The 10826-nt window shown below is 44.1% G+C and overlaps 1 long non-coding RNA gene across 1 annotated transcript in view; it reads left to right on the top strand.

Moving 5' to 3' along the window:
* LOC106815827 overlaps positions 1-47 on the top strand; it is a 10707-nt gene extending 10660 nt beyond the window's left edge. Inside the window, exon 3 of the long non-coding RNA XR_001394796.1 lies at positions 37-47. This is a non-coding gene — a long non-coding RNA (uncharacterized LOC106815827). The remainder of the gene's footprint in view (positions 1-36) is intronic.
* Positions 48-10826: the final 10779 nt, after the last annotated feature.

Genomic DNA, 10826 nt, shown 5'->3' with positions numbered 1-10826 from the left:
TGATGTCCATAAAGTTGTTTCTCAGAAACTGTTAAGTAGTCTGATGATCTCTCTTTGTTCTGTCAGAAATAGAGATTACAAATATTTCCATCTTAGAAAATTGCTACGCTGACCAGATTTTTACTGGACAATAGATTAAGGTATTGGTTTTATTGAAACACGCATCAGCATTCATAATACTACACAAACTGCATGGGACCATTATGATGTTGCTAGGAATGATACACATTAGCAAACATTTAAGTGATTTCGATGGAGCACTATTTAAGCATACACTGCCAAAACTCGAAAATACTTTATGTAGTTTCTGTGAGGAATATCGGCCCTTTAGCAGAACTTATTCTACAATAAGTTTCGCTTAGAGATGTGTGATGTGGATGTAAGTAAACTAGTTGGTAATTAATTGTATAATATAAAAAAGAGCCGAGTCATCAGTTTTCAATTTTTGTTCAAAAGTACTTAATTTTTGAAGTCATTTCAAAGTCTACCATACAGTTTTAAGCTTACCTAACCGCTCACTGCGCCCAATTATTTTCAATTGAGTAGCAAGAAGTGAATTATGATTCACCTTTCACTTTCCTTTTTCAGATTCTTCTTTTTTTTACAATCATGTTTTTCAGACCGCTTGATTAGTGCATTGAATGGATGGTCAGATCACACATCCCTTTGACATAAAGCAACTCTGCAAATCAATAAAAAAACTGTAGGCTTTTTAACAATGAGCAACATATCATGGTCTAATTGATAAACACGCAAATTAACTGTTATTAAGGCACGCTGCCACTCAAATTTTCATTGACTATCGTCAGCTTATGAGTAAAATGCGGGGTGTATTAGTGATACCCGTACCGCTACTGCCAGGCACTTGCCGTAACACTCCCGCCACCCGCTACCACCCTCGCCACCATCATCTATCAACACCAGCGGCTCGCTAACACCACTGACAGCACACAATCGCCAACAACTTCATGCACCACACCACTACCCAGCACACCACAGCCAACACACACTTGCACCTCCCCACCATCATTCACCACCTCCACACCACCGTCTGTTTAATATTATGTTAACCTGTTTACTGATATAAGTGAGTTATGTGCTTTGCACATACTCATAATTACATATTCGTTATGAAGTATTGGAATAATTACGTGATTATAATCACGGGTAAATAACATTTCGAATTTGGACTTATTCATGTCGACTCTGACTGCTCTGTCTATGTATCGCTACAGTATCGTACTCTTGTGGACCCTAGTGTATGTCGTTACACTCTAGGTATACCAAGCTTTTTTGGCTGAAAAACCATTCCTAGAAAGAAACTCCAATTTATATAGTGGAAGTCCAATAGGACGACATGACTCACATTACAAAGTTTTTTTTTCTCTGTGAAACACTATTAATTTTCTAGCGTGGAGCGTATTACACATCGGCAACTATTTCCTTCATTGACCACTAGATAAAAACTCCACTATATTTCCTGCACAAAGTCTAATGCCATGAAAATATTTTCGATTAATATTGCTCCACTTTAGCCCATAACAGCAGGTTTTCCATACTGAGCCTCATGAACCTCAAACCCGTTAGGTAGTTCCTTGCACAGAAAGAACATAAAAAGATTCTAAGATGACGATTACCATAGCAATAATTATTGAATAAAGCTATGGTATTAATGATTTAGCTTCAAACAAACCTTACAATATTGGCATTAATTGCTTTCAATTATTTTGTCACCATTTCTTCAAACCGTTATTTATTAGCAAACTTAGCATGGTTATCTACATTAGAATTAATATTACTTACCTTGCATCCTTTCTTTCAAAATTATCACACTTGCACCGGAGTAGTTTACCTACTCATGTTCTGTATTACGGTTACTACAGGTCTTTATCATCGCATGCGAATACCGGACTTCGGCAGTGAGGACAGTATTCTGGATCTCGCAACCAGTCACTTATTGCACTTTTTTGCAGGAATACATTGATCACATATGGTCGCTGTTGCACTAGAAAAATATGAAACACATCTATTTAGCATATGAGAAATTACCAGAAGAGAAGTTCAAAATACTCCTAGCTGCTATTAATAAAACACTAGGTTAACTATATTAGAATAATTAAATTTACACTGAATTTGTTTTTCAATCCCCCGGTAGGGACCCCGACATTCAATTATGTGTATTTGGAATTTAAGGGCTAGGAATTTAGGCTTGAGGAGAAAATAAAAACAAGATGAGATAACCTTAGTGTGACTGTCATTGATCTCGGGGCCGTTGACTAATTAAGTTCACCAGGACACTGCATTCAAATCGCCGCGTCCCATGTTAGGACTGGGCACAGACTTTCAATATGAATACAGGAGTGAATGAAAACAAAGGAAAAGCGTACAATGCGCTCAATTAATTAGTGAGATAAAAATTATTTTACTAGCCTTATTTCTGCCCTTATGATTGTCAACATAGAAAACTGATATTTCACTAAGAATCAGACAATGCTGATGAGGCTTCCCTAGCAGAATCCGAATTCTCATTTGGTTGAATGGGAACACATCACGTAGCCGGCGAGAATGAACATTGGCAGTTTACAATTCTCTTTCGACGGAAAGTTTTAAACATTTTTGGTGTTTGTGATATTAGAATCATTAAAAGCGATAAACGGTTATTTTAGAAGCTGATAATGCATTCATGGCAATTAAAGTCACACACGCACGCACGCGCACACACAGACGCACGCACACGCACACGCACTCGCACACACAGTGACACACTCACACGCACGCGCGCACCCACACACACACGCAGTTATAAAATAGTAATTACCTGTCACGAAATGATCAGAACAAATAGTGGAGAATTTCGACAGACTCCAAAACCCCCAAATGCCCGCTCCCACTGAACACCCCCCCCCAAGGGCGTGACCCCCCCACAATTCTCCCATCCCCCCCCCGCCCAATGGCAACAAGATCCGCCTGCCAAAATCACCCCCCCAAATCCGCCCAACACAAGAATCGCCCAAAGTACACCCCCACAATTCCTCCCCAATTCCCCCAACCCCAAAAATGACCCTCTAGACATATGCCCCCCACCGCAAGGGGCCAATTCACCCCAACTCCCCAACCCGATATTCCCCCCATAAATTCCCCCACCGAAGACCCCCCACGAAAATGCCCCCAATTTTCGACACTGTTCGCTGGGAGCCCTGCATGCTGGCCTGCCTATGGAATTTTGGATTTGGCGCACGGATGCATAGCTGCCAGCACCCGATATTATCATCGCACGTTCCCGCGGTCACGTGCGCCTCGCCGCGAAACTGCGCGCAACATCCGCGCTCAGCGATCAGGATCAATGCTTCCTTTGCGCATCGCCTCTCTAGTATCCGGTCTCTCCTCTGGACGGACATGCGGCCCAGTTAACACGTTCAACGCTGCATGGTTAGCAATGCACCTACCGCCCTGTGCTGAGATTTTCGCGTTTTCGCCGCTTAGTAACTTATTACACAAAATGTTTTTGCCAGGTTTAACTAGCTATAAAATTATTTATAATTAGTGGCTAGTATAATATAGATATAAACATACTCTCAGACATCAAAACAACACCCGTTTTCAATCACCCGTGATCAATTAAATCAAACACAACTCTCAGACATCAAAACAACTTCACAACAACCGGCGATCAAACGCCTTTTGGCGAGATGAACCAAAAACATTACCTCAGTCCCAAAAACTCCCAAAATAACGTTCCAAACAACAGTAAAGTATTGTATAAATTATTTCATCTACTACTGGGGTTTATACAGTGACGCTGTTGTATTTCTAAGAGTACAGCCCCTGCCATCTATAGGAGAACATAGTAAACGTGAAAAAAATTGTGGGTTTTTTTTGCCACGAGTATACTCGTGTTTCGCGGCCGTGCGTTTTGCAGGTTCGAACGAGTATACTCGTGTTTTGCGTTGAACGTGTTAATGCGCGCTGTGCGCCGCGCCCCCACAGCGAATACGCCGCCCCCTTATTGTCCTCTTAGACAGATCAACCGGAATCACTCTGAAAACGAACTCTGCGAAAACTACGCGGTTTCCAAGCGACATTTCGCCATCGACGCCTATATAAGGACTGCCTATTTCTACCCGTGATCGTATCAGTGGTTACGCGTGAGTGTGTTTAGTACACCCTTGCTAGCGTCTATGTGAGCGAATGCAAGAAAGATAGGTAAGCACAGTATGACGTATTCATGAACAGCTTTAATTGACACTACTTAATCTAGCATCCGCCCGTAACGTGGCGAATGCGTACAGTGTAGTACGCGAGTAAACCTCACATGACTTACGAGGTATACGTTGTCTGTCACTGATTCTAACCAAGATGCCTGTATGACTATTACAATATCTCTCTCTGTGTCTCTCTGGTCGAACACGCGGTTATATACTGCCATAGGTAGACACGCCTATCTATTGTCTCTCCACAGTCCGTACTACATGCTTGTCTATAATTGGCCTAATTCTATCCTGTCTATCCCGCGTTACGACTTTACACAGCTGGTCATATATGCCAAACCCGAACAATGGTTATTCCTAGCTATTTACTTATCCGTCCTTCGACGGTATTACACCTAGAGGCCACCTCCAAACGGCCCATAAAGATTTTTGGGGGTCTCGCGTCTCAAGGCTAAGACGTAGTGGCTCCTACAAGAAACCTGTCAATCAGCGACCACGCGCTTGCTCATTGGCCGCTACGCGATAACGTGGGCTACTGTCAAGTATAGCGTCATGTTTATCACCGAGGTTTTAACGAACACGCGTACGGCGCTCCACGTGGGCGGGCGCGGTCTAGATGCTATCTCGAAAACCGCCGCCGCCGCGGCGCCTGGCTGCGTACGTGGCAGGTTTTTACCAACCTCCTCACCCAGCGCTAACACGGCGAAGCGACAGATTGCAGCTCCCCTCTCCTCCCCCTCGCGCTGGCCATGGCGACGGTGTGAGTTTTTACACGTAGCGCCCGTGGGAGTGCCTGTGCGGAGCGAGTGAGAGAGAGAGACCGTGGGGAGTGGGAGAAAGAGAGACCGTGGGGAGTGGGAGAAGGAGAGAGAGAGAGAGAGGGTTAGAAGACAATGGATAGACAATCAGTCGCACAGCGTCGTTGGGCTACAATACGAGGGTTCAATATTAACTTTTTATTTCACTAGACCATCGGGCTAGTAACTGAGGAAAACCACTAGCCCTCACCTAACTGTCACTAGCCCACACCCAGACCATTGTTATGAAAAACTTTATTTAGATAAGAGTGTGTCATCGTATGAATTCATAGATGCTGTTAGTCACATAATTATGATAAAGTATGTCTTTTTAAGTGCAATATTATTACACGGTACAAAAGTTTAGATTGAGGTTTTCATACTTTAGTTTAAAAACAAGTAACAACTAAATATAAATAATTAACTACCTTTTATTCGTCCCTGTCACCTCACGTAAAGCCAAACTTACCTACCATCCTACCACAGGCTGAGACCACGGGCATACACAGGCGCACGGTTTATCGATTATCTACTGCGGCTCGCAGCAAGCCACCATATAGTTTTTCCCAAAGGGCAGACTGGTACCCGGCCTCACGCTCTGCTAGACAATGTACACGTTCTGCGACAAACAGTGCAGCCGCGAAGCAGTCTAGCCAGAGGTTACCTTTTAGTGCACCCTGGGTTGCACGCTGGCTTAATAGGCTACACACTGACAGGTATTGTTTTAAGCACGAACACCGTAATAAAGATTCAATGTTTTGCCTTGCACTGACCTTGTGAACATTGTGTATTTTGTAATTACAAACCAGGCGCACGTACATACTGGCCCCTGCTGCAGCGCCCCCATGCAGCAGCAAAGCAGCGGCAGCAAGAAATACTGGCCCATGTAGCAGCAGCAGCAGCAGCAGCAGCAGCAAGTAATACTGTCCCCTGCTGCAGCGCGCCCATGCAGCAGCAAAGCAGCAGCAGCAAGAAATACTGGCCCATGCAGCACCAAAGCAGCAGCAGCAGCAACAAATACTCGCCCCTGCTGCAGCACGCTCATGCAGCAGCAAACCAGCAGCAGCACCAATTACTGGTCTCTGCTGCAGCCCGCCCCTGGAGCAGCAAAGCAGCAGCAGCAGAAAATGCCCTCCCCCAAGGCCGCCGTAGTGAAGCCGGTGTACGTCTGACGAAAACTGCGCGATCTTACGCTGCCTGCTTTACAGATTCGCGCGCCCGCCCTCCTGCGGCCCGTGGAAGTGCGCGGCTTAACCACTCTCGGCGGTCGGGGAACAACGCATCTTTTGCGCAACACCATCTTGTACCCGGTCTCTCTGCATGGCGCATTATTAGTATAAATAAGTTGTGTATATTGAAATTAATTAACCCTAACCCTAACCCTAACCGTAATCCTAACCCTAACCCTAACCCTAGCCCCAACCGTAATCCTAACCCTATCCCTAATTCTAAAATAAAACAAAATTAGCCAAAAAAAATAATAAATAAAATAAATAAGAGGCAAAATTCGCCAATCACAGCCGTCCCCTAGCGAATCACTATTTCTCCCCTGTGCAAAATTCATTGATATACATCACCACATGGCCGCGAGAGGGCAGTAGGCAACAGTGAACAGCAATGACAAACTGTTTCATTCTTATTTCATTGATGACTTTCGGAAAAACCGACGAATATCAACGGATTTGCAGGTAATTTACTGCGGAGAGCAAGTAGTATCAGTGCGTAAATGCCGCGTGCAAATACGCAGATACATTTGAGGGCCGTAGCACAGGAACATCACGGGAAATTTTCGCGCGTAGCAATGGTGACAAACAGTGGCTTCTAGAGCTACATCGACGATAGAGCTAGTACTTGTAGTTGTAGTCTAAACAATGCTTTGAACGGGGCCTACTAAACCGCGAAATGACGCGAAATGACTCAAAATCATCATACATAATTAAATAAAAATGCTAAATTAATTACTTAAATGACGCGATATGTCGCGAAATGTCGCGAAATTACGCAAAATTACGCGAAATTACGTGAAATTACGCGAGATGACGGCCTAAGCCGCGAGATGACGGCCTAAACCGCGAAATGTAATAAAGTCTGTAGCAATTTATATTCTTATAACATCCCACACACACACACCACCCCCACACACACACACACACAAGCACACACACACACACACCACACATCACTACACACACACCACATACACACACAACCACAGTAAACACCACCACAAGACACATAATACACACACACACACACACACAGCGAAACAAGAGCCACACACATGTGGGAGACGAGAGGACGCGCCCGGCACGTACCCGGATCCACGATCTCAAAGTCGGTGGCAGTGTAGGGTCGGAGGACAGAGACGAGACACAGAGGTAGTCAACAACACAAGAGAAGGAGACAAAGAGAGGGATGACGAAGAGAGAGAGAGAGAGGAGCAGAGAGAGACCCGGAGAGAGAGAAAGAGAGAGAGCAGAGCTTGAAGATACGAAGAAAGAGGGAGAGAGGAGGGGGGAGAGACTCTCATTTCGCCTTAACATTTCGTAAGATTTGGCGGCACACTTTAATTAATTAATTTAAATTAAGTAGGGCATTTCATTTACCATTGTAAGCATAATTTAAAAAAACAATTTAACTTTAATTTAATAAAAATTAATTTATTAAATTTTATGTGCTGAGATGTTGAGTTATTTCGCGGTCATGTTCGAAGTTTAGGGCGACCGATCATTTCGAGTCATCTCCGCGTTTAGGAGGTCCGCTTTGAACTCTACCTAGTAATGAAGTTACTTAGCTCTAGTAGTAGTGACAATAGGCCCGCGTAAGGCCTGCGGGGCAAGCTGTAACGCGGCGCTCGTACTAGGAGCTATGAAGTTATCTGGGTTAGCTTACTTCTGCAAAAGACATCAGGCAACATATGGCTAACATATAAGTTGCAGGATCTGGTGCAGTCTGCAACTGATGCACTGGTAATTTCCCAGGAGCATGGCAGGGCGGAAACAAACTCCAGCAGTTCAGCGCGTAAACGTTCGTGAAAACTACTTTATCTGAAACAAACAATAATGTCAATAAACGTGTGGCTCTTGCGTAATACGTCATTGGTTAGTGTGGCCAAACGATGCCGATTATATTTCTAAACCCCTGCCTACACGCGGTTGCTACCCTGGTGCCATGTGCAGACATGTGCATGTCAGACGCACAGGCACATAGAGACGTCTCAATAAAAAATAGATTTCGTGATTTATTTAGGGGCATGTGAGAGTGTGTGAGTTGAAACCTCCCACGTGCCTGTGGTCAGGCTTCACCGCGCAATCCCCCTTCACCCGGGGGGGGGGGTACGCAAACCCCAGCATTATAGTAGCGTATGGCTCCGAACTGCGAGTCAAAAATGGGGGCTCGGAAGTGAGAGTTTGTTGAATGTGCTCTGGCATGCTCTGAAATATCTCTGGAACTGGCTGATGTTTTCCATTATATTTTGTCTAATATAGCCTGCTACACGGCCCGGCCTTTAAAACGTATTCTGATGCACTGGAAGGAAATGTTAAAATCCAGATGAGACGGAAATACTAGGAAGGCCGTGTGCCGAAAGCGAATGGTTGATCCGAAAGCGCTGAGCGCAGATCTTGCACGAGTTCCGCAGCAAGGCCACGCGACGCGGAACGTCGCTGATCGACACGTAATGTGCAGGCGCTGGCAGCTATGGACCTACGCCGATGCATAGGCCTGGCGCACGGATCGCAATAGCTGCGCAGCGAACAAGTCGAATTTACCCGGAATACAATGAAAAGAGCTCAGGCTGGCATGAGCTGCTGGCTTCTTTGCAAGTTCAATGAAAATACAATAAAAGTGTCCAACACCTTCTACTTCGAAACTGTTTTTGTGATAAGTATATTATGAATTGTATTTTATTATGCGTCAGCGGCCTTCATGTAAACGAGGGCGCAGATGCAGCGGATACATAAGCTGGTTTTTTAGAAATATACATCAGGAAATAACTACGCCTCTATTCATGTAAATAGAAATGTGACCTATATACAAACAATGAGCAGATAATAATCACAAATATTGTCAATAGGTCAATAGCTCCTGATATTATCTGTGAATTGTGCGTGTTACATGACATACTTATGTTACGCCATGACTTCTGGCCAGGCTAAAACATAATTTTGTTGAGGAAACGGATTTTTGTGACTTCTGAAAAATTGTTCCTAATGAACATTTTAAAGACACTGACGCACGCACTCAGCGACGCAGACACACATACAAACACATACATGCACCCATACAAATGTCTGTGCCGGCCTGCGTGCGTACGTACGTGCGTCGGTGTGTGACTGCGTGCTTTCATACATGTATACGTACGCACGTAGTATAGGGCTATTCTAACCCTAACAAAGACCGTTTCTTGGAGCTAGTAGTAGTACTAGCTGTAGTAGTACTATACATATATAGTATTAGTACTAGTAGTAGTAGCTCTAGTACTAGGCCCTATATAGTAGTAGGCTAGCTAGTAGTAGTAGTAGTAGTAGTACTAGTAATTATTGTAACATGTACTTGTAGTAATACAAGTATTCGTAGGTGTGCATAGAATTGTATGACCCTGAGTGAAGACCTGTGTAAACACAATTTCTTGTGTAGTCAAGTAAACAGTGTACGTGTCGCCATGCTCTCTATCCTTGTACCGAACTGTCGAGCAGGTAGGAGTCTGACTCTATGTTATAGCCGGCAGAGCTGCCGGCCGAGCAGGCAAAGTCGTACGCAAATATAGTAGGTCGCAGGGGAGAGATAGTGAATATAGAAATAAGTTGTCAACTGAAAATGCTAAAAATAGATTGTAACATAATTATTTGATATCTCCTGCTTATTATATGAGCTATAATACTTATAGAAATGTAATAGTTATCATATATATATATATATTGTAAAAATCCTCCAAACTTCAAATGTACTGTTGCTTTTGACTTTTTGCTCACGTGACTACAATGGCTAACATGACATCTGCACCCAAAAATAATTATATTACTTTGAAACGAACATAATCGGAAACATGAGAACATCACATTGGTCTCTTCAAGATGGATACGAGAAGTTGAAGCGGCAGTGGCGATTGCAGGGCTAGACTGGTACCACTCAGCCAACTATCGTTGGCTACACTCAAGTGAGTTACGCTAGCATGTGCAACTGTCCACCGGGCGGCAGTCTAGCTGAGTGAGCCGAGCGTTGCGTAGAGAAACCACTTGAAAATGCTATGTACATGGATTCGTTGCGCCATCTATGGGACGCCATAAGTTGTAAAATAATGTCAGGGCATGAAACAGCAAAAATGGTAAACTCGTTTTCTACAGAAAAACGACGCGCGCCGAGCAGCAAACCAACAATTACCACCATTTGTATAAAATCTCTACCTACGTGCGTAGTGAAAAGGGTTGTGGAATCGTCACAACTGCTCAATTGAGCGATTATAGGGCTTTATCCTCTACCTAAAGGGAACTGAGTAAAGTGTTCGAAACAGTGCAGCGAGTTTGATTTAGTGTTGCCGCTAGGCGGCGTCGCGGATCTGGGCTGCCAATCGTCTAGGGTCTCCTGAACGGCAAAAATGAATGATCTGCATGGTAACTAAACTTGTGATGCACTGGAACAGAAGTTTGGCGTTGAAAATAGAGGTCTCTCCCGCGGCACATACCTACCATGCAATATATAATGGAGTGAGAAACAGACCGCACGCATTTTCACCGCACGCCCGCCAGTGCAAAACGCACAGAAAGCTAGTCTATCCGCAGAATCAGGAGTCTATCAATAATTGATATTGATAGACTCCTGA

The sequence above is a fragment of the Priapulus caudatus genome, unplaced genomic scaffold (assembly GCF_000485595.1).
Source record: "Priapulus caudatus unplaced genomic scaffold, Priapulus_caudatus-5.0.1 Scaffold1212, whole genome shotgun sequence".
NCBI lineage: Eukaryota > Metazoa > Priapulida > Priapulimorpha > Priapulimorphida > Priapulidae > Priapulus > Priapulus caudatus.
Note: the sequence above shows the minus strand (reverse complement) of the source record. Positions and strands in the feature narration are given on the sequence as shown.